The sequence below is a fragment of the Ascaphus truei genome, chromosome 4 (genome assembly GCF_040206685.1).
Source record: "Ascaphus truei isolate aAscTru1 chromosome 4, aAscTru1.hap1, whole genome shotgun sequence".
Taxonomy (NCBI): domain Eukaryota; kingdom Metazoa; phylum Chordata; class Amphibia; order Anura; family Ascaphidae; genus Ascaphus; species Ascaphus truei.
This window is the reverse complement of record NC_134486.1, coordinates 132,807,891-132,828,423: the sequence shown is the minus strand read 5'-3', so window position 1 is coordinate 132,828,423 and position 20,533 is coordinate 132,807,891. Positions and strand designations below refer to the sequence as shown.

The window sequence follows — 20,533 nt, the reverse complement described above, 5'->3', positions numbered from 1 at the left end:
TTCCTTTCAGCACGGCAAGCAGGAATAGCAGCTGAACTGGCTCTAGCTTTTCTATATGGTCATATTTACATTGTGACAAACGTTTGCAGCTTACTGGCTATTATTCTAAATTTATGATGGATATCATTTATTTGACTTTCTTTAAAAATTCCCGAAAATGTTCGCAAAGATAACTGCAAGACAATTGCACATCTCTACTGTGGACTCCCCATCAGAAATAAACATAATAATTCTACATTTTAATAATCTGCAGAATGGGTCTACTGCAAATCTTTGAATTAACTTTGGGAGGTGTCATAAACGCACTCTAGCTAGACACAGTTCTGCGTCAACAGCTTTCAGCAGTCATATTAAAAGTATGTTGTTGGCAGGCTACCTTTCATCAGGTGTATTAGACACACAAGGTGTCAGAAAATATGCATGGATAGGAAACATTTTAATGTTTTGTTTTGCACGGAAATGAATAGTGAATGCATGGCACAAATTACAACATGCACCTAAAAATATACATTTGTAAACATAGAGGTCTTTGGCAGTGGAATCCATTGACTCATGTTGTGCCACTGCCACAGTAAATAAAAGAGTCAGATCTTTCCAGCACTCGGTCAGTTTGCCAATAGAATACACCCTTTCAGAGATTGAGAATAGACTGAGGCCCGTTCTATAGTGCCGTGCACGCGCGCAGAATTTTAGTTGGCTGACGTTAGTCAGCCTTTCTATAATGGCGCCGCGCGCGCACGGCAAGGAGAGTAGAACCGGCCGACAGGGGGAAAGAAGAAAAAAGAAAGAAATCGCGCAGCTACCGCCGCTGAAAATGTAAGTATATGAGTGTATATGAGTGTATGTGTGTCTGTATGTGTATGTGTATGTATCTACAACGTATTAAAAAAATTATTTCAGGTTTTATTTATTTAAAAACACACACATGCATACACATGCATACACATACACACACAGTCGCGCACAGTATATACACAAAACGTGTGCGGCACGTGCACGCACCTTCGCACAGGCACGCGCGCGCATTGCCGCACACACTATATAACAAGACAGTAATGCTACAGTGCTGAATGGGTAACAGTAATTTTTTTTATTAAACATGATACAAACTCAAATTGATAACTAAATAGCATATTCACTGATCCTACCTAGTGTACTTAGAGCACTTAGACAGACTAGACAGTGAATAACCATTTAATAGTTCCAATAGTTAGCATTGTATTCATTTTTTCAGATAAAAACAAGAAGATTGAAATGTTAACAAAGGTTATGAGAATTTTATCTGTTAGTTCTTTCTTACATAGATGAGAACTTGAACAAAGAATGAAAGCAGAGGCCACCTAATATAATTTGACCTTTCAGTAATTACTGATAAGTACAGTAGATAGGAGAAGACTATCTGGCTATTGGATTCTATTGTATTCAATGTAATGAACTTCTTTGATTCTCCATCCAACAATAGCCTGGTGTGCTAAAAAAGCTCTTAGGCTAAGGTCCCACTGCATGCGCCGACGCGCCCGCCTTGCGTCCTGGCAACGCATGCACAGCACTTCGCCTTGATCTGCGGTCTGTAGGGAGCTATTCTTTAGGCGCGGGGGTGGCGTGGCCAAAATGGGGTTGGTGGGCGCGACCATGATGGGAGGGAAGGGGGAGCTTTGCAACAAAAAAAAACCATGATTTCTCCTGAAAGCAGGCACAGTGTGGCTGTTTTATTATTAGCACGGGAACTGAAAAAAGAAAACTAAAAAAATCCCTTCCGTTATAGCCCAGTCAGATGCAATTCTCTGCATTGACATGACACAGCCTGCAGCATTCCCCCTCCCCCAATGTTTAATAGCTACCAGCAGCCATAATAATAGTTATCAAACTAATTTATTTGCAATGAAAGAGGGGAGAAACTGCATATGATAGCGAAATCCATTGCTTCCAGCAGTTGTGAAGGAGAATGAACCAGCAGTTTTTATTCCGAGGCAAATTTCTGGTAACATGCAAATAAACATGTTCCTGATTGGCTCCCTGGCGTACCACATGACGCGTCGCTGCACGGGATCACAATCCTGTTGTAGCCCCTGCTAGCTGACGCATCACAGTGTGCAGTGAGCCAGGAATCGAGGCGTCACCAGGGACAGCTAGGGAGGAGGTAAGGGGCTGGTGAGAGGCGCGCACGCAGTCAAGTGATCCAAATAGAATTTATCTTGGAATGATACGGTCTTTACACTATATAAGTTATCAAAGTTACTACTAAACTGCCATTGTATTACACATGTATTCTTGAGTATAAATGTTTTAAACCAGTGAAACATGTGAAATATTATAGGTGTTTTTTAAAATAAATCAGTTCTGTAGAATTAGATAACTGTTTTTCTTATTTTTTTTTATTCAACACTTAATACAATTTTTTTATGGGTTTTAAAGCATCTTTTTATTTCTATAGCAGGTTTTACCCCACCTCGTAAGCAGTGGAAGATCTTTGCAACACGTTCACGTGTGTGATAATTTGTTGCTAATGTTCCCAGCAGTTTGAGCTGCAAACTGTGACAATAGATAATATTACCTTAGTAATGTAAGTTTACATTGTAGCTGCTGACACATTGACTGAAGGATCGATTAAAAATGAAAGGCGACAATTATGTTAGGCACACAATCAGGTTTTTTGCAGATCTAGAGCAGGAGCACCAAATGATTGCCAGATTAGGTAAAAATGTAGAATTATACATTGTCACATGATTTACATATACAAATAAGAGATGAAAAAAGGGAGGGGGAGTATTAATGCTGCTTTAACTAGCCTTCTCATAATAATTAGACGGTTATGATGATTAATTAAAACAAAAAGGTAGATGAGGTTCCCAAAAGAAAAGAAATAACTTTTGGGGGTGTGCAGTGTAAAAAAAAGTTTAGAAACCATTGTTGAGGAGGTTTATAGGAACATTACACCATTCTTGAGTCATTAGGGAAATTGTTATACTTTGTAGCAGGGTAATTTACAAGAGTATAATATAATGCCTATTTGAAAAAGACAGTCACAACTCTGATAAACAATATACAATAATCTCATATCAAGCAACAACAATAAGTTTTTTAGGAAATGAAAAGGCTAGATCTCCAAGGCAGTGGTATAAAAAAAGGAATAAACTGATAAAGTAGAAAGAACAGCATTTAATGCATTATGTTTCTGACTTTTTGTTATCTAACAAATCTGAAGTTGCTGTACCAAGAAATTCCATTACACAAGAACAGAGGATGGAATAAGTAGAACAAGGTACTCATTCATTGATGAAAAATTTGACAAAGTTAACCAATACAGGAATGTCTGGAACAAACAGCTATCCACCACCACGCACCAGTATTTTACTTGTGAGCCTTTCTTTTGTGGACTGTAGGCTACTTTTTTTTTTTTTTAACCTTAGGATTGTTTAAGTTAATTTTCTCATAGAAACACAAAATCAACCATCATCAGAGGCAAATGGCTTTTATATATAGTTTTTAACCACACATTAAATAAGTTACAGATGCAGCGGCCATAATTTTACGAAATCACGCGGTTTATACCTCGGAATACCCATGTGAAGCGCGGGATTACTTCCAACCGTACCGTCTTAAGACGCGAGTGCAGAAAATGGCATTTTAGTTTTCTGGCTTAAAAACACCTGAAATTGACACAGTAACACGGTACTGTACACATTACAATTCATTAATTTCATTGCATATAATTGCACACAATCCATAAAATTCAAACAAAGCAACCGCGATAAACGCGTGTGCCTGGGGTGATTAGCCGCGTTCATGCCGCGTGGAGTACAGCAGCGCACACAAAAACGGTGCCATGATGCCTTAAAGTAACGGCCGCTGCATCTATATGGTAGGTAAAAAAGTGACAAGCTCTCCACAGTACAGCATAAAGAGGATAAAGATATCACTTGTGAGCACATTCACATGTCTCAGACAGGCCTGCAATGCTGCTTTTCACCATTATCTCCTAGCATATATGCTTCCTCTGCAGCCAGGGATTCTGGTAAATGACATGGAAATGAGCATAGTGTCACCTTTTGCTTCAAATCCATTTTTATATGAATCCCTATAAACTTATGCCTGCCGCATTACACAGCTATTCAGCATAGCCTGGCTTAAAAAAGGGCATAGCTAATAAACCCACTCACAGACAGCGGTTTCAACCTTTTAGGTCTCATCATTGAGAGGATGGTTATACAGGCTTTGCAATTTGGTGGGTAAAAAGTGATAAATACTTTTCAAACTCTTGTACAATCACATAAGCCACGTTCCTCTGATTGCCTTTCATTGAGATATGGGAGAGACTGACCTTTTTATCTTTCCTCTAGACATGAGATATGAGCCTGCAATCTCTATCAATGAAATTAAAATCTCTTACCTTCTTAAAAAAAAGTCTAGAGACACATAACCTAGGTGGAGGGGATTGCACATTTTAGAATATATTTCTCTTTCATCTGAGAATAGTGCTGTTTTTTAGCCCATCCTACTACTGTCAAAGTACCTTTAAGGAGACAGTGTCTTGCAAGGTTCTACTCAACACACAGCAATATAAAATATACATATATACATGTACTGCAACACCCTCACAAGGTGGCTACTAATAGGTTCATAAGGTTCACCATGTGTTAACTTATTCGGATTTGGGATTCTAGTAACTCCCTTCCCAGTGTGATGTCAAGGAAGGAGAGGTTATAATAGTCATAAGGAGATAATTCCGGTGGCCCCGCATTTGTTAGTTGTCTCCCTTTTATTTTAGTTTCAGTATAATCTCAAGTACCAGAAGATCAGTATCTAAAGGGAATGCGGAGGCTCCATACCCAGGGCTAGCAAAGCGGATACCATGACAGATATAGCAGTATTCTGAGAGGATTCGCCATTCTGGCGGCTGGAGATATTTTTCTCACCTGAGAGTCCCTGCCATGACAGATGCTCTGGATGCGCGATCCCATGGTCATGTTACGCGAGCGCGGACTGCACGTGGTCAGTCTGTCCTTCCGCAGGCTCCATCTCAAAGCCCCGCTTCTGCATAGGCGTGCGGCATGCTCTTTCACCCAGCCTCTCCTCTAACTTCCTTCCCAGTCTCCGCCCCTGCTCCTGTGACAGGCAGGCCAGGCACTCTAATCCCCAAAGGACTAAATACAGAATGGGATCTGAAGTGTTTTCTCTGAGATCCAATGTTTTGCCCCAACTACATTTCATTTAATTGTTTTAGATCTGGTCTGTGATACTGTGGTTTCATTTGTGGTTTCTCACATGTTTATATCTCAGATTAAGAGATATATATTGATAAATACGGATGTTCATTATAGACCTATTTTAAGGGGTTCCTCTGACACACAATACAAAGGGTTGTTGATTCTATTGTGTATTGTTTACAGTGGTATCCATTTATATGTAGAATTTTTTCAGGATTTCATATTTCTTGATTGTAATTTATGTTCTACATATATTATTTTCACTGTGTGTCATTTATAGTGACCTCAATATATTGTTTCTATTTGAACGATCTGTTGTTAATTTAGACTTAGCTTTGTTTTCATAGGATTAGTTTGCTTTAATTTTTATTTTCTGTCACCTACACTTGTCAGCTACTACCACTTTCCCTCTCTTTCCTTTCCCACCTCCCCATCTTCTCCCTCCCTGTTCTCTCTTCTCTTCCCCCTCTCCCCTCCCCATCCCCCTTTCTCCTCCCCCTCCTTTTCCCCCCTCCCCTCTTTCTCCTTACCCCCCCTCCCCTCTTTCTCCTTACCCCCCCTCCCCTCTTTCTCCTTACCCCCCCTCCCCCTTACCCCCCCTCCCCCTTACCCCCCCCCCATACCCCCTCCCTCCCCCTTACCCCCCTCCCTCCCCCTTACCCCCCCCTCCCCTCCCCCTTCCCCCCCTCCCTCCTTCCCCCTCTTCCTTTTTCTGGTCTATATCATTTAATCTGTTTTCATTTAGGATGCCTTTTATATGTTAATCACCTGTGCATTTATTGTATGAGTCCCCAGATGTTGTTCTCAATATACCTATGATCTCTTTATTCTTATTCTTATTGATGCATTATTTGGCATTTATAACATATATCACCTATAATTAGATTTTAAGAATATAGAGTCATTAGGTCTTATAGGTAACTATTCCTTTTAATAGCTTTTTATCCTATATATTGAAACTTTATGTTATAGGATTAAAGATATACCTTAATGATTACATTTCATTATAGTGAATGAGATAACATATTTTATGATCAGTGTGACTCACCCAATCTGTTGCATCAGGTGAAAGTACTATTAATTGCAAGCACTCAATCCTGTCAGGTGCATTTGAGTACACAGGAGGGGCTATATTAATATGTTCAATGCTCAGCCCTAACCATACGCCTTGAGAAAGGGCTGTATAGCCCAAAACGCGTGGGAGTTTTTTTCTGTTCTGTTCTTTGTCTGTTTTTTGTTTTTAATGTAGTGCAATAAAGATTTTTAATTGTTTCACCTACCTGGCGAGTTGAAGGTGCTTTCTCTGGAATTGGCTGTCCTATACCAATCGGTTCCTGCTCGTGTTCATTTTGTTGATTGGACGGACGCACAGTTGCGGTGAGGGTGCGCCACATGGATCTTTCCCTAGGAACCACGGGAAGACGCTGACATCTCCACGTGGGACCACAAGATTGCAGTAGCTAACAGAGCGTTCCCGGATGGATCAGAGCTGAGGACTCATCTCCAAACAGCTCCGACACTCGGGAGCTCCAACGGGCTCAAGCTAACAGGAGAATGGCACTTTTTCTCAACAGTGCCATATACAGCAAAGGGATTTGCAGCCATTCAGGATGGAGAGGCATACACTGGACTGGGACATAGAGGTACAACTATATTATTCCTCTTTTGATAAAAACCCTTACCAGCTCTCACTCAACATACCTGGCTGATATTTACCCTGCTTGCATTTACCTCCAGACTTCTCAACAGATCCAGCGCTATACGTACCTTCACAGCAAAGCAACTGTTTTTTCCAGACAGATTATCATGTTACATTCATTTATGGGATATTCTCTCCTTTGGACTCCCATTACACTATCTGTTCAGAGCTTTTTAGTAGCTTCACCATACACACTCACAACAAATCAGTGAATTCGGCACGTTGAACATGAACTCTTATCCCCTTGTGATTCTCCTGCCGGTACGAAGCTCCAATCTTGCAGCTAGAGGTGTGGATGTCCTTCCGCATGCGCAGCCGGGTAGCTTCGATAGTGTGCGTCCACAAAACGGTCCCCCGGCAAAGCAGTATAAGTTCCCTCAGTTCCACAGATCCCTTCCATAGTAACAGATTGAGCTGATCCTGATATTGCCTCTATCTCTATCTGTTACCACGGAAGGGAGCTGGAAAACTGAGGGAACGTATACTGCTTTGCCGGGGGACCACCGTGTGGGGCAATGGGGGGGAAGCGCCAATGCACATGACCCAGAGCTGCCAGCCGGCCCTTCTTTCCTGCTCCCATCTCCTCAGCACGGGTCGCCAGTGGGCAAAATCCGTGGCAATAAGAAGTGGTACTTTTTTTTGCTGGGTGCGATATTAACTCAGTTTTAATGGGGTTGATAACTCTGGTCGCTGTATGGTGTGGGTACTAGGTGCCCCCAGGTGGACAAGGTCCACAATACATGTTTAATTTTATTCATTGAACCCCATTAATTTCAGCGCTATGTAACCCCTATTGTAACAATAAGAGAACACAACGTCCATGGCGCAGATTAGGAGTGTATCTACCACTCCCGAACAGATGATTTCAACAGTCCAGGTAAAGAAAAGTCTTTGTAGTGGTTGTTCTCCTCCGGATGTTACAATACTGCAAGTAAAGAGAGAAAGGAAAACATTGCGCAGTAACCTCTTACACTCAGAGTACTTGAACAATCCCTTAAGAATGCCTATTTACAGCAATGATAAAAATAAAATGCTTCAATTTTGTATCTTTGTATTCTTTGTATCCTTGATCGGGTGATGTCCCCACACCTGATGCTTGGACTAATCCTCCAACCCGATCAGTACCCATGCAAATAAACAAATGCACATTACCAAAAGAGAACATCAATTTATTATAAAAGACACAAGACATATATCCCTCACATAGTAGCATGCCTTGGCCCGTGATTTTACAATGCCGTCCACAGCTTGAGATTCTGGGATCCTATGCAGACTGCCAAGGTAAGTTCTAACACAATCTCCCTCTGCGGCCGCAAACAGAGTGAACTACCTCCCTGATGACGTCGGCGCTGCTTAGGAAATCCCTCCTCTCACTACCTCACGGACGGATGTATGCTAGGCTCCACCCTACATGTTTCGTGATCACAAATGTCACTTTGGCAGGGTCTGGTCACACAGGCCAATAGGAAGCCGCACTGGGTGATGTCTTGGTGTCCTATTGGCCCGCGGGACATTTAATTGCCAGCACACAGTTCTCTGGCAGCATAGATACTGGCACCGCTCCGATGGTAAGTATGTCTGGAGCAGGGCTCCCTGGAACCAGTAATAAAAAAAACAAACATCAAAAAAACCCAATAAAATAAACGTGTATTGCTGCTTTAAGGTATGTAACTATGAACTACAAGAAGTGCATTCTTGGCCAAGAACAAGTGCAGCCACTCATCTAGTAAGGATATATACTACACTTTATCTAAGCAAAAAGGCCAAAAATGGCCCACTATGCCTCAGGCCGCAAACAATTTATTGTAAGCTCTATATGACTGTAGCTAGATGTGCCTACAAAGTTCTATGTACAGCGCTACATGTATTGTATAGGAAAACTATTATTATTAGGGGTATGTTAAGATAACCTGCAACAGTAGAAGTTTACTTACTGTTGCTATGAGGTAAGGGAATTGAAGCATTTGGAGCTGACAAGGAAATTAATGTGTTTGCAGTTTATGTTCTATACTAAATATACAGTATAAGGTTTACTTTTAGTCATACTCATCATTACTCTATGACTCGACTGTATATCCTCTTTCCTAAGGAATAAATTATTGTTCAAGCTAATGTATAAATGCAGATTTTTGTTTAATTCAGCAACTGAGCATTCACCAAAATATCAATAGTATATATAAATATGGAAAGAAACACCTATCAAAATATATGACAGTGCAAAGTCGTGAGAATCTAGTAACCTAAGGCTTGTATTTTATACTAGGGAAGCATTTAAAGTATTCCCTGAAGTGTTGCATTTTTTCCCACTGATACATTTTTGTAAACTAGACATTCCATACTATGTACTTGCTTAGTGTGTGCTGTTTATACTGTTTCATACTATTTACAGACGGGTTATATATGCAGACTTAGCCCTCAGATCATACCACGTTTTGGACAATATCTCATAATGTCTCTCAAACATATAATTCGCCTGAAGAATTTAGCATAAAAATAATAAAAGTAATAATAATAATAGTAGCTTATTCTCATGTAGTGCCACTAGCAAGTGCACCATTTTACGTAGAACAAATTATACTGTATACTGAAGAACAATTGCATACATACAGCACTCTACACATTATTATTAACCAAAGGCTGCACTTTACATAGAACAATAGAGCAAATGTAACCCTGTACATACAATAAAGCAATGAAGCAAATACAGGACATACACTTACATAGAATAATTGAACAAATGCATACTCTCCAACTATGACGTTTTAGCAGTTTGTTTGTGTTTTTTGGCCTGGACCTATAGTTTATGTCCAGTACTATGGTAAACCTGGTGTACCTATTTCTGACAGTGGAGAGGAGATATTCCCTCATGTTCTCCCATTAGTTGAAACATAGATCCTTTAGATATGTACAGCAGCTGAGAGATTCGCAACAAAGTAACACCATGCAGCACTCACAAAATAAATACCAGTATATAAAAAAAATGTGAAAAAAGGAAAAATGCAAACACAAAGCGCTATACCTAATATACAGTGAATACTGAAATGGATGGTGACAAATGTCTATAGGACCAGTCTAGCTATTAGGTGGCAAGCATTCCTATGTGAGAACGGCAGCCTGAAGGGCTTGAAAAGGTTTTTCTCTCAACCCAAAAAAGACAAAAAAATACTTAACAACATCAAAGTCCTCCCTTAGGGTGGAGCTAACTAACATAGCAGAGCACACACAGGGGCGTGGTCAAGGCTAACAACTGATTTGATCCTGAAGAGACTCTGGGCCTCATGCAGTAAGCGTCGATTATGTGAAATCGGCAATCTTACCGATTAGTCATGTTATTGGCGATTTTTCCTCTCCGTATGCAGTAAGTGCCGAATACATTCAAAATCAACCCGAAAACAAATCCGCCCACTCTCACGATGATTAGCCGATCACACACAGGTGTATCGGCGTGCGTGGCGGGGTGCTGTTAGGTTGCCCAATCACAAATCTTGCTGAATCAGGCGAAACAAGCATGTATTGGATTGCGCGCCATATTTAAAGGCAACGTGTACTGCTAATCATTCTCTGTGTTGTTGGGAGTGAGAGAGAGAGAGACGCACAGAGCTGGCTGATTGAAGATTTGCATATTGACTGAGAGACTTGTTGTGTATTGGGTGAGCTTTGTCCATTGTTGTTTTGTTTACATCTTTGTCTTGTTTTATATGTGGAAGTGTTTCGTGTGATTGGCTGTACATTTATTGTCTGTTTTTTGTGAGTGCTGGAAGTATGCCCGCAAAGCGTGGGAAGAGTGATGCTGGTGGGAGTGGGAGTGCTACTCGTGGGAGTACGCGTCGGAGTGAACGTACTGTTCAGGGGAGTGATGTTGCTGGTGCACCGAGTGGTGTTGCTGGGAGTGGGAGTGCTGGTGCTGGGAGTGGGAGTGCTGTTGCTGGGAGTGGGAGTGCTGTTGCTGGGAGTGGGAGTGCTGTTGCTGGGAGTGGGAGTGCTGTTGCTGGGAGTGGGAGTGCTGGTGCTAGGAGTGGGAGTGCTGGTGCTAGGAGTGGGAGTGCTGGTGCTAGGAGTGGGAGTGCTGGTGCTGTGAGTGCTGCTGGTGGCGCAATTGCTGATGGGGTGGATGGTGGTGGCGTGCTTGCTGGTGGGCAGCTTTTGGAGGCTCTTCCATTGGAACAAGGAGAGTCCAGTCAGCACCAGCCAAGCTCTGACCCTAAACCTGCTCGGAAGAAACGTGTGGAGAAGCCACGTAATCCTCGCTTCAATGACCAGGAAAATACAGCTCTTGTCACTGGCATTCTGGAGCACTATGACAGTATATATGGACATTTACTAGGTAAGTGTACCTTTACATTTATTATTCAAATACATGTGATCCTAGGTCATCTGAGTTTTGTTCATATGCAAATATGGGTTCAGAATTTCTTTCTATGTTAATTAGTCTGGAAACACAGCTTTTTATCATGCCTTACAAGGACAACTAAACACAGGCGGTCAATTTGCCATAACTGCATACAATATGAATGCAACCTTGCTTACATGTATAGGTTTAGTAGTGAATGCTCATGTGCTTCACATATTACACATAAAACAGCATGTTTGCTATCTCTTGGAACAGCTAGCAGTGTAGGAAACTGGTGCTTCTATTATTATTAATTTACCTCATATATTTTATATGTTTTTCAAGGGCGGACAATTTCAGCAAGCAGAAAAGAAATGTGGGACACAATAGTCATTGGTGTCAATGCGTGTGGGAATCATGTGAGGGACAAGCGGAATTGTCACAAGAGATTTGATGATATTAGGTCCAAATTGAAAAAGAAAATACAACACCAACGCGTGCATGCTACTGGCACTGGAGGTGGGCCGACACCACAACGTCTCATATTAAGTCCATTGGAGGAGCTGCTTCGGGCAAAATTACTTCCCGTCGTCGTGGAAGGCTTACCTGGTGACCGTGATATAGGAATTTATCCCTCACAATTTCCACCAGGTGAGAAATATTAATGTACTAGGCGTGTCGTTGCTTACAGTTATTTTGCATATTTACACTGCTTTTTATACTGTCTTCACAATATAAGCATACCTGCATCTATATATGTATATGTCTGATTCTGTATATATATATATATCTCAAAATAGACATATATGTTGTAGTCCTACTAAAAGCAGTAACTAATATAGCACGTGCCATTGTGTGCTCATTTACATGTGAATTCCCAAAATGCATTGCTGCAGTGGAAGCAATTGATGGTGGGCGAAGATGGGGAACAACAGGGTAGTACACATGTGTAACACATGTTAATGAGAAATTATTACTAGCTACAGGTACAGAACATAAATATGTATAATATTATTGTGTATTTTATTTATTTTACTCCGACAAACATGACATTACTGCCTATTTTAAGCATGCATCAAATATATTGCATGCAACGGCCTACAAACATCACTTGCACTAACACATCTATAGTTATTAATGAAAAGGTCCATTTTTGCTTTAAGTCATATACAGACAGCATAATGAGGCACACGTATCATATGTTATGTCATTGTTTTCATAACTTAAAAACTGCACACGACTATTTAGCTCATCTACCATTGTGTTAAAGCAGCTGCAATTAATATCTCATCACAGCATACACTTCAACAGAGGGGGTGGGGTTCAGCACACACACTAATTACAGCCTCATTTTAGGGTCAACTTAGTTCACACCATTTTCACCTGTTTCAAGTAATTGAAAGGTGTGGCTGATTAGGCTTTTTGGGGAAGGGAATACCGTTCTTACAACCTGACTAGCACAACTGAAGTTAATCACACTCATTTGAAAGCTTCACTTTAGCTACTAAATGCCCCAACAACTCATTACTTATCAAAGCGTACGTCACACATTAGTTCACTCATATCTATAGATGAACTACTATCAACGACACATTATCACACACTGCATGTGTTGTCTTGTTGAGTCACAGCCACATTCAGGTGTGCCACATCTTATATTAATGTACCACACATATCCTCTACCAAAAACAACACTTTTTGCAATATGACCACCTTCATGATAACCATTGTGAATGGTCATCTCATGATAGTTATGTACATTATGATACTGATATCACTACACAACATATGATTTTTATGTACAAATTTAATCTATTTATCCTCACGCATTACTGCAGAAACATAGTATGTTTTATGTTAGGGAACTCAAAACTTCTAAGTACACAGGCATGTACATTGTTATTACAACTATTTATGTTCACTTTCACACACACATTTTGGGTTAAGGAACTGATGCTGTTAGGTACTCATAAATACAGAACATACAATAACTGTTTGTTCAATATTTACACATGTAAATGTAAAACTTATGTTATTGTTATATATAGTTGCCCCTGAAGGACATGTGTCACCTGAGACGGAACAAGTGTCTTCACCTGGGTCAGCCAGCTCAACACACCTAGAAGGTGAGTGTATCAGTTGGTGGCCATATAATATGTGCTCTTCTATATGTTATGTTGTCATGTTCATTATTTGTTTTGCACATGTTCTTTAAATAGGATTACTTAGTGTATGTGAAAATGAAGTGTAAGGCAACATGTATTGTGTTAGTGATGTTAACTATCATGTAGGAGTTGTGAGTTTACAGCAAGTTTTCATTCACTCATATTTCATACTGAGTCCAAACATTATTCTTAAGTCAAGGTAGTTTTTAATGTGAGGTTATAAAACGTATGGAAACATGTTAGTTGTTACTTATGACACAGTAGAATTACATAGTAACACAGCAGAGATTAACATGCCATTTAATAATGTGTACATTTATTTGTAGAACATGATGAAGAGGATTATGATGATGAAGAGGATTATGATGATGATGATGATGATGATGATGATGATGATGATGATGATGATGCCGCCGCCGCCATAGACACACAAATACAAGCAAGTGACCATGAAGAGGTTCCAATTGAAACTGTTTTACCGCCAAATCGTCCAGCAAATACCACATACGATGCAATTGTAGCTTCTGAGGGAAAAATTGTGGAAGCAGAAAATCGTCGCCATTCTGACCTGATGACAGTGCTGGAAAGGATGATTGCACTGCAGGAAGAAACAGTTTCACAATTGGCACATCTCCACAGAGTCTTCATTGAAGTGCCTAAACAGTTGCAAAAAATCAACACCTCATTCGAAGCATTAGTTGTTCAGCAAACACAAGCTAATTACTTGAGAATGACTAATGTACCACAATTCAACTTGAACACCTCACAGGCAGGATCTGTTCATGCAGGTCAGTTTTCACCACATGCTTCTGATATTCATTCACCAGGCCCGAATGTTACCGGTCAAGTAGCAGACATTGCTGTGCAGGTTCCTGACGACATCCTACCGCTGCCATCTGTACAAATTCAGCAGCTGACACCTACAAAGGAGGCCACAAAAAGAAAACACAAGCAGTTACTACTGACCAGTTTTTGGTCAAAAACAACAAAAGACACACATGAAACAGACCAACCATCACTTGTGCAGTGTCTACCAACTTGCTCACATGTGTCAGTGGGCACAAGTCCTGTCGGTGAGTCACTGGCCACAAGCCCTGTAGGTGAATCACTGGCCAAAAGCCCTGTAAGTGAATCACTGCCCAAAAGCCCTGTAGGTGAATCACTGCCCAAAAGCCATGTAAGTGAATCACTGCCCAAAAGCCCTGTAGGTGAATCACTGCCCAAAAGCCCTGTAAGTGAATCACTGCCCAAAAGCCCTGTAGGTGAGTCACTGGCCACAAGCCCTGCCCGTGAAGTGCCAGAGGCCACTCAAAGTGGCTCTGTTGTGGCTAAAGTTGGTGGCAAACGAAAAAGGAAAATTCAAGAGACAACAAGCAGGCCTGTTACTCGCTCTCAAAAGGAACAAAAAAAAAAAATTTTTTTAATTCACAAAATATGTCTTTGGTCTTGTTTTGTTGACTTCAGATTATCTAATTAATATTGTATGTATGCTGAAGACTGTGTTGTTTCCAAACTTTCAAATATGTTCTTGTACACGTGAAGTTTTGGAAATGTTAACACTCCTAATTAATGAATAGTGTTATAAATATTTATGTTTTAATCGTCTGTTCAGTAATGGTCCACCAGGAGCCAGTTGCTAAGTTTAGAGAAGCTGCCATTGACTTTGCAGCAAAACATTGCATTTGGGTGTGTTACTTGATGTAATCATTGCATGTGCATATTATTCACATGCAATTATAAAAGCACCTATTTAACTGCAAACATCTTTCTTGTACGTGTACAGCAGGATTTTGTGTTAAATATTACTTACCTTTGCTGGCCATTGTAATGTTGTCCTTTAATCATTTATGTGTTCTTGTTTCAAGAACATCTCTGAATTTATACTAATATATATGTAGTATGTATGCATATATGCACACACACACACACACTGTGTGTGTGTGTGTGTGTGTGTATATATAGTACTATCTAAACTGGTATAGATGTATTTACAAAAAACATACACTTCATGCTTCCTTGTGAAAACACAGTATTTAAATAATACAGGCCTAATGTTTGAGAACTATACTAAGTGTGAGCCTCTAACATTGTGCGCAAACAAATGTTTATTACTTAATTCACTCATGTTTATCACCATTTAAATAGGTTTCATACAAGGCCTACTTACTGCCATCAATATGTTGTGTGTACTCCTGCAATATAAAAAAAAAATGTTTTATATATATATATATATATATATATATATATATATATATATATATATATATATATATATACACACACACACATACACACACACAATATACATATAGTACAATATACACTTTATATATATATATTTATGAGAGAGATATATTTATATATATATATAGATACACACGTATTTAAACTCATGCAGACAGGGAGTTAACCAGACTTTCAAATACACACAGAAATGTATGTGGGAAAAAAACATTTCATTTTGCAGGTGTGTGTATTTACTGATATGGCTGTCTAAGCACTATTTTCACACAGTGCTCTTTGTTATTTTTCAAGAAAACTCAATGTTACTGAATTAAAAGTGTAGGAATGTTTTCAGAAACGAGATAAAAAAAGGATACATGTTTGTCCCACATGCGGCTATCACAAACCACAAATGTTCAAGCAATTAAAACTACAAATCCAATTGGCGTTTGAAATAAGGAGTTACAGTTTATAGTTTTGTTGACCTTGAAAAGGAAACACAGCAATTTGTTAGCCATTGAGCAGTTTCATTTTGATGAGCAAAGAACAGATACCTGCACACATCTTTTTCGCTAATTTGCAATGGCTGATGAATTCGTGAAAAATATGAATCCGAATTTAGGCTATAAATACATGGTGTCAGAAGCTATTTTGAGAACTTGCGGACACCAAGCGAGCACACGCCAAATCTATGATTTGATTCGAGCAAAATATCCTTATTACCAAGACCGTCGGCATGCGCGCAATTTTAATTCCTCAATAAGATTCACTTTATCAACTAATTACTTTTTTGAACGTGTGCAGGATAAGCTAGAAGACAACTATGGTTTCTGGAAGATTGCCAAAGAAAAACATTTCACCGTGAAAGAGGGCACATATATTGTGGTTAAAGGCATATTTATTCCTAATGCCAATAGCAATGGATCCGCTACTACTGTTCCGTGTGAATTGATACCTGCTGCAATATCTGCACCCTCCATTCCTGAAACCCACATTGTACAACAACAAAACTACTATGATTATGTACCAAGCCTTTCAGCTGAAAATGCATTGGAATGGGTACCCGAAGAAATGAACCTACCTCCCGACCAATTGTTTGAAGAAAGCAGTGGCGATTCCTATGAGCGCTTCATGGAGGAGATGTGTGTCATACTGGATTCAGCGGGTGGGTCAAGCGTGGATGAAAAAGCCTTGCATTTCTGGAGCGACCAGTTGCAGCCAGACGAAGAGTTAATTCTAGAAGAATGGTAAATATAACAACCGTTATGAGTTGACTCTGCGTTTAAATGTTTTTTTTTGTAACCACCATTTTCCCTTTCAATGCGTGGATACAGCGTAACATTGCAGACTGCATAACATGTAGCGATCACAAAGAAATTGTTTCCGAATACAATATAGTAGAACCTGAAAGAGTAGTACACATTGCTGACGGAATAAATATACGTACTTTCCTATCACTTTAAACATATTAGCAACACTTTACCATAACTCTAACACATACCTGTTTTGTTATCATGCTACATCTACAACATTTAAAAGCGGGTCCACCACGTATGACGTGGGACCCTTGTCATGGCCCAAGGCGTCCTTAAAAAGGATTACGGATGTAAGTCCCGCCCCCAAGCGACGTGCGCGCCTCAAAGCCTATTGGCTGTCATGTTTTGTTATAGTAACGGTAACTGCAGTGTGTCATGTGTGCGGCTCAGTGTTTGTAGGCGTCAACTGGGCGTTATCCGAATGTTAATTGAGTGGGAGGAGTGTTAGCGTGCGTTTCACGCTGGTTTAACATGACGTCACACGTATTGCATTTGCGCATTGTGTTATCGGCCGTCCTTTCTGTCCAAACACGTCTGTTTAAAAAGAATACAGATGTACTCGTTTAGAACGAATGTAGTTTCGTATTCATTGTATTTGAAATAAAGATTTTATGTTTAATGGTATTTTCAAGATGTATTGAACGCACAACGTACGCTTTGTTTTGCGCATGCGCTAACAGTTAGTGCAGCCAAGCGCACATTTTTCAGTATACAGGCAACGTTCACATCATATACATAGTTATGCCTGCTACAAATTTAAAGAAACATTACATACTGATGTACACTTGTAGTTCTAACATATAAGTGAGTGACGTGTGTATGTACACAATCATATAGAGTTGTGTAACGCGTTGTCACGGATACATATATAGTAAGGTGCCATATTTGACCATCATGTGTTTGCTGTATTTCAGAGATGTCGGGGAAGATACAATCGGATCAATGTATGATTTCAGAAGAGTCTACCTTTATATGAGATGATTGTGAGGAGGAGCCACCGACTACTATACTACATATGGAACTAATTTTATATTGCTTGCAGCGCTTATTAACAAACAATTAAAAATGTGATACCCTTATGCCTATATTGCATAAGCACTTAATTAACATAATGATGTTGCAAAATAGTGCCTCATGAATTTTTATTGAGTGTTCTTTAATGACTTCTATCATTTTATGGCATGGTGTGTTTTATATATAACAACCATTCCCACTCTGCTAACACATTTGTGTATTCTATTGTGTAATGGAACGTATGACTGTCGAAACTATGTAACAATAATAATAAGAATAATAATAATAATTATAATATGAGCATGTTCATGTATAGCGCTGCAAGTTGTACACAGCGCTTTACAGACACATTTTTCAGGCTGAGGTCCCTGGCCCGTGGAACTTACAATTTATTTTTTGCCGCCTGAGGCACAGGGAGATAAAGTGACTTGCCCAAGGTCACAAGGAGCCGACACCGGGAATTGAACCAGACTCCCCTGCTTCAAACTCTCAGTGCCAGTGTGTGTCTTTACTCACTGAGCCACTCCTTCTCCCAATGTAAAGGACACTTACAACCAACTAGCCATTTATTGTTAAAAATCTCTTGTTACATGGGTATGTTGATAAAATGGTTTGGGACTGTAGCAAATAATGTTATTGGCCAGATGTTGTGGTCCCCTACAATGCATGATGTTCTGAATATGACATCAACATCATGTAATGAAGTACGTTTCTGTGTATATTTCATTAACCTAACTAACTATAGTTTACTGTGTTTATTAAACGTTCTAAAAATACATAGTATAGTCAATATGATGATATAAGCTACCATAATAAAGCTGATGTTATCATTTGTCGGTGTTATACATGGATCCTACACAAATTGATACAGACACAAACAGTTGTCTTAAAAAGTGTGTCTATGCTAATGTGCACGTGATTGACGTTACAATTGTGACAATACTTGATAATTATCATCATGATAATGATGAAGTGACGTGATTTATATTCCAAAAATATTACCAACATTGTCATATTGGTAAATTAGAAATGCTAAATGACAGTAACATTTGCGACAAAATTGTCTTTTCTGTTAACAGTTTTACACTTGGTACATGTAGGACACATCCACACACGTGTGACTTATACATACACATGTCACAAATTTAAATTAATGTTGACTATTAATTCCTAGCATTAAAAAACACCTACATTGCTAAATATAAGATGTAGTACGCATTGTTGTGATTACAGGCATTCATGCATGGAGTGTTATGATCAGTCAATTTCATCCGTGATGAATGAGCTCCCGTAAGTAAACAAATAAGTACAGTTATCCCCTTGTCTCCAAACACCTCTATATTACATTAATGGAATTTATAAGGAAACATACATAAAATGTGATGAAATGGGAGTAATCATTTTCTAATACAATGCACATGAAAGCTCAAGAGTAGCTAAATGCATATACATGATACAGAAAGTACATATATGTTACATTTGTGTTTAAACCAATATGTTGGGTTTTGACTTCAAATAATTATAGGAAGATTGATGTAGTCACATCTTATGAGAGATGTCAGCAAATATACATACCATGATCAGTCATACTGGAGATATACCTATAATGCAAAGGAACAATATATAACTTGCAAACATTGACATGCCATCTTCAGTACCGTAAACAACACAGCAAAGTGTGTATTTGGTGTTAAATGTGCAACACCATGTATATTTAATCACATTCAAAATGTAAATCAGCCTGGTGTACACATCATATGGATGTACATGTTACACTGCACCAATAACATTGTATGTAAGCATACTAGAAGCATGAATGAGTATGGGCATAATATGTGTATTGTGTTAGCATAAGGAACAACACAATGCTAAAATATTAGTGCTTTGTTACCCCAGTTGTATTCACATACACACAACTAAAGTACAATTAAGGAGGGATTATATAACCTGTGCAACAATAACATACCGGTGCCACATCCCTTTGTGCACACAGCAGAGAAAAGAAAGGTGTGCAACCCATATTCATCTGTGTCCTACCAGAAGGGTATATAAAAAAACATTATTTTTAAGATAACATAATGTAACTATAAAAGTAGAACTTGGAACATATATGTTTTTACTTACAAGAAAAAAATGAATTGATGAGATTCTGGCGTGTCTGGCCACCACTGGCTGTTTGTTCATTTTCAGCAGCTACATGGGTGGGATGCTCGTCTACCAAAGGCTCAGCTAGGTCTGACTGTACATTGTGCCTCAGTGCAACATTGTGCAAAATGCAACAGGCAAGGATAATATCAGACACTTTTTGAGGCTTGTATAGAAGAGCCCCACCAGTTCTGTCCAGACACCTAAATCTGGTCTTGAGTAGGCCAAATGTCCTCTCTATAACAGATCTTGTAGATATATGGGCTGCATTGTACCTGTCCTCTGCTTCAGTTTGAGGGTTTAGCACCGGAGTCAAGAGCCACGGCCTAATTCCGTATCCTGAGTCACCTATAATGAATGGAGCACACATAAGCTGACATTAGTGATCAAATTGTACAATGCCAACATTCCTAAATAAAAATGTGTTTTGTGTT

The 20,533-nt window shown here is 39.4% G+C and overlaps 1 long non-coding RNA gene across 1 annotated transcript; it reads right to left on the bottom strand.

Annotated features, from left to right (window-relative positions):
* Nucleotides 1-13,762: 13,762 nt before the first annotated feature.
* LOC142492001 (uncharacterized) lies at nucleotides 13,763-16,855 on the bottom strand. The gene is made up of 3 exons (XR_012800650.1): nucleotides 16,706-16,855; nucleotides 14,145-14,321; nucleotides 13,763-13,999 (listed from the first exon to the last, which is right to left on the bottom strand). It is a non-coding gene; the product is annotated as an uncharacterized LOC142492001 (long non-coding RNA).
* Nucleotides 16,856-20,533: the final 3,678 nt, after the last annotated feature.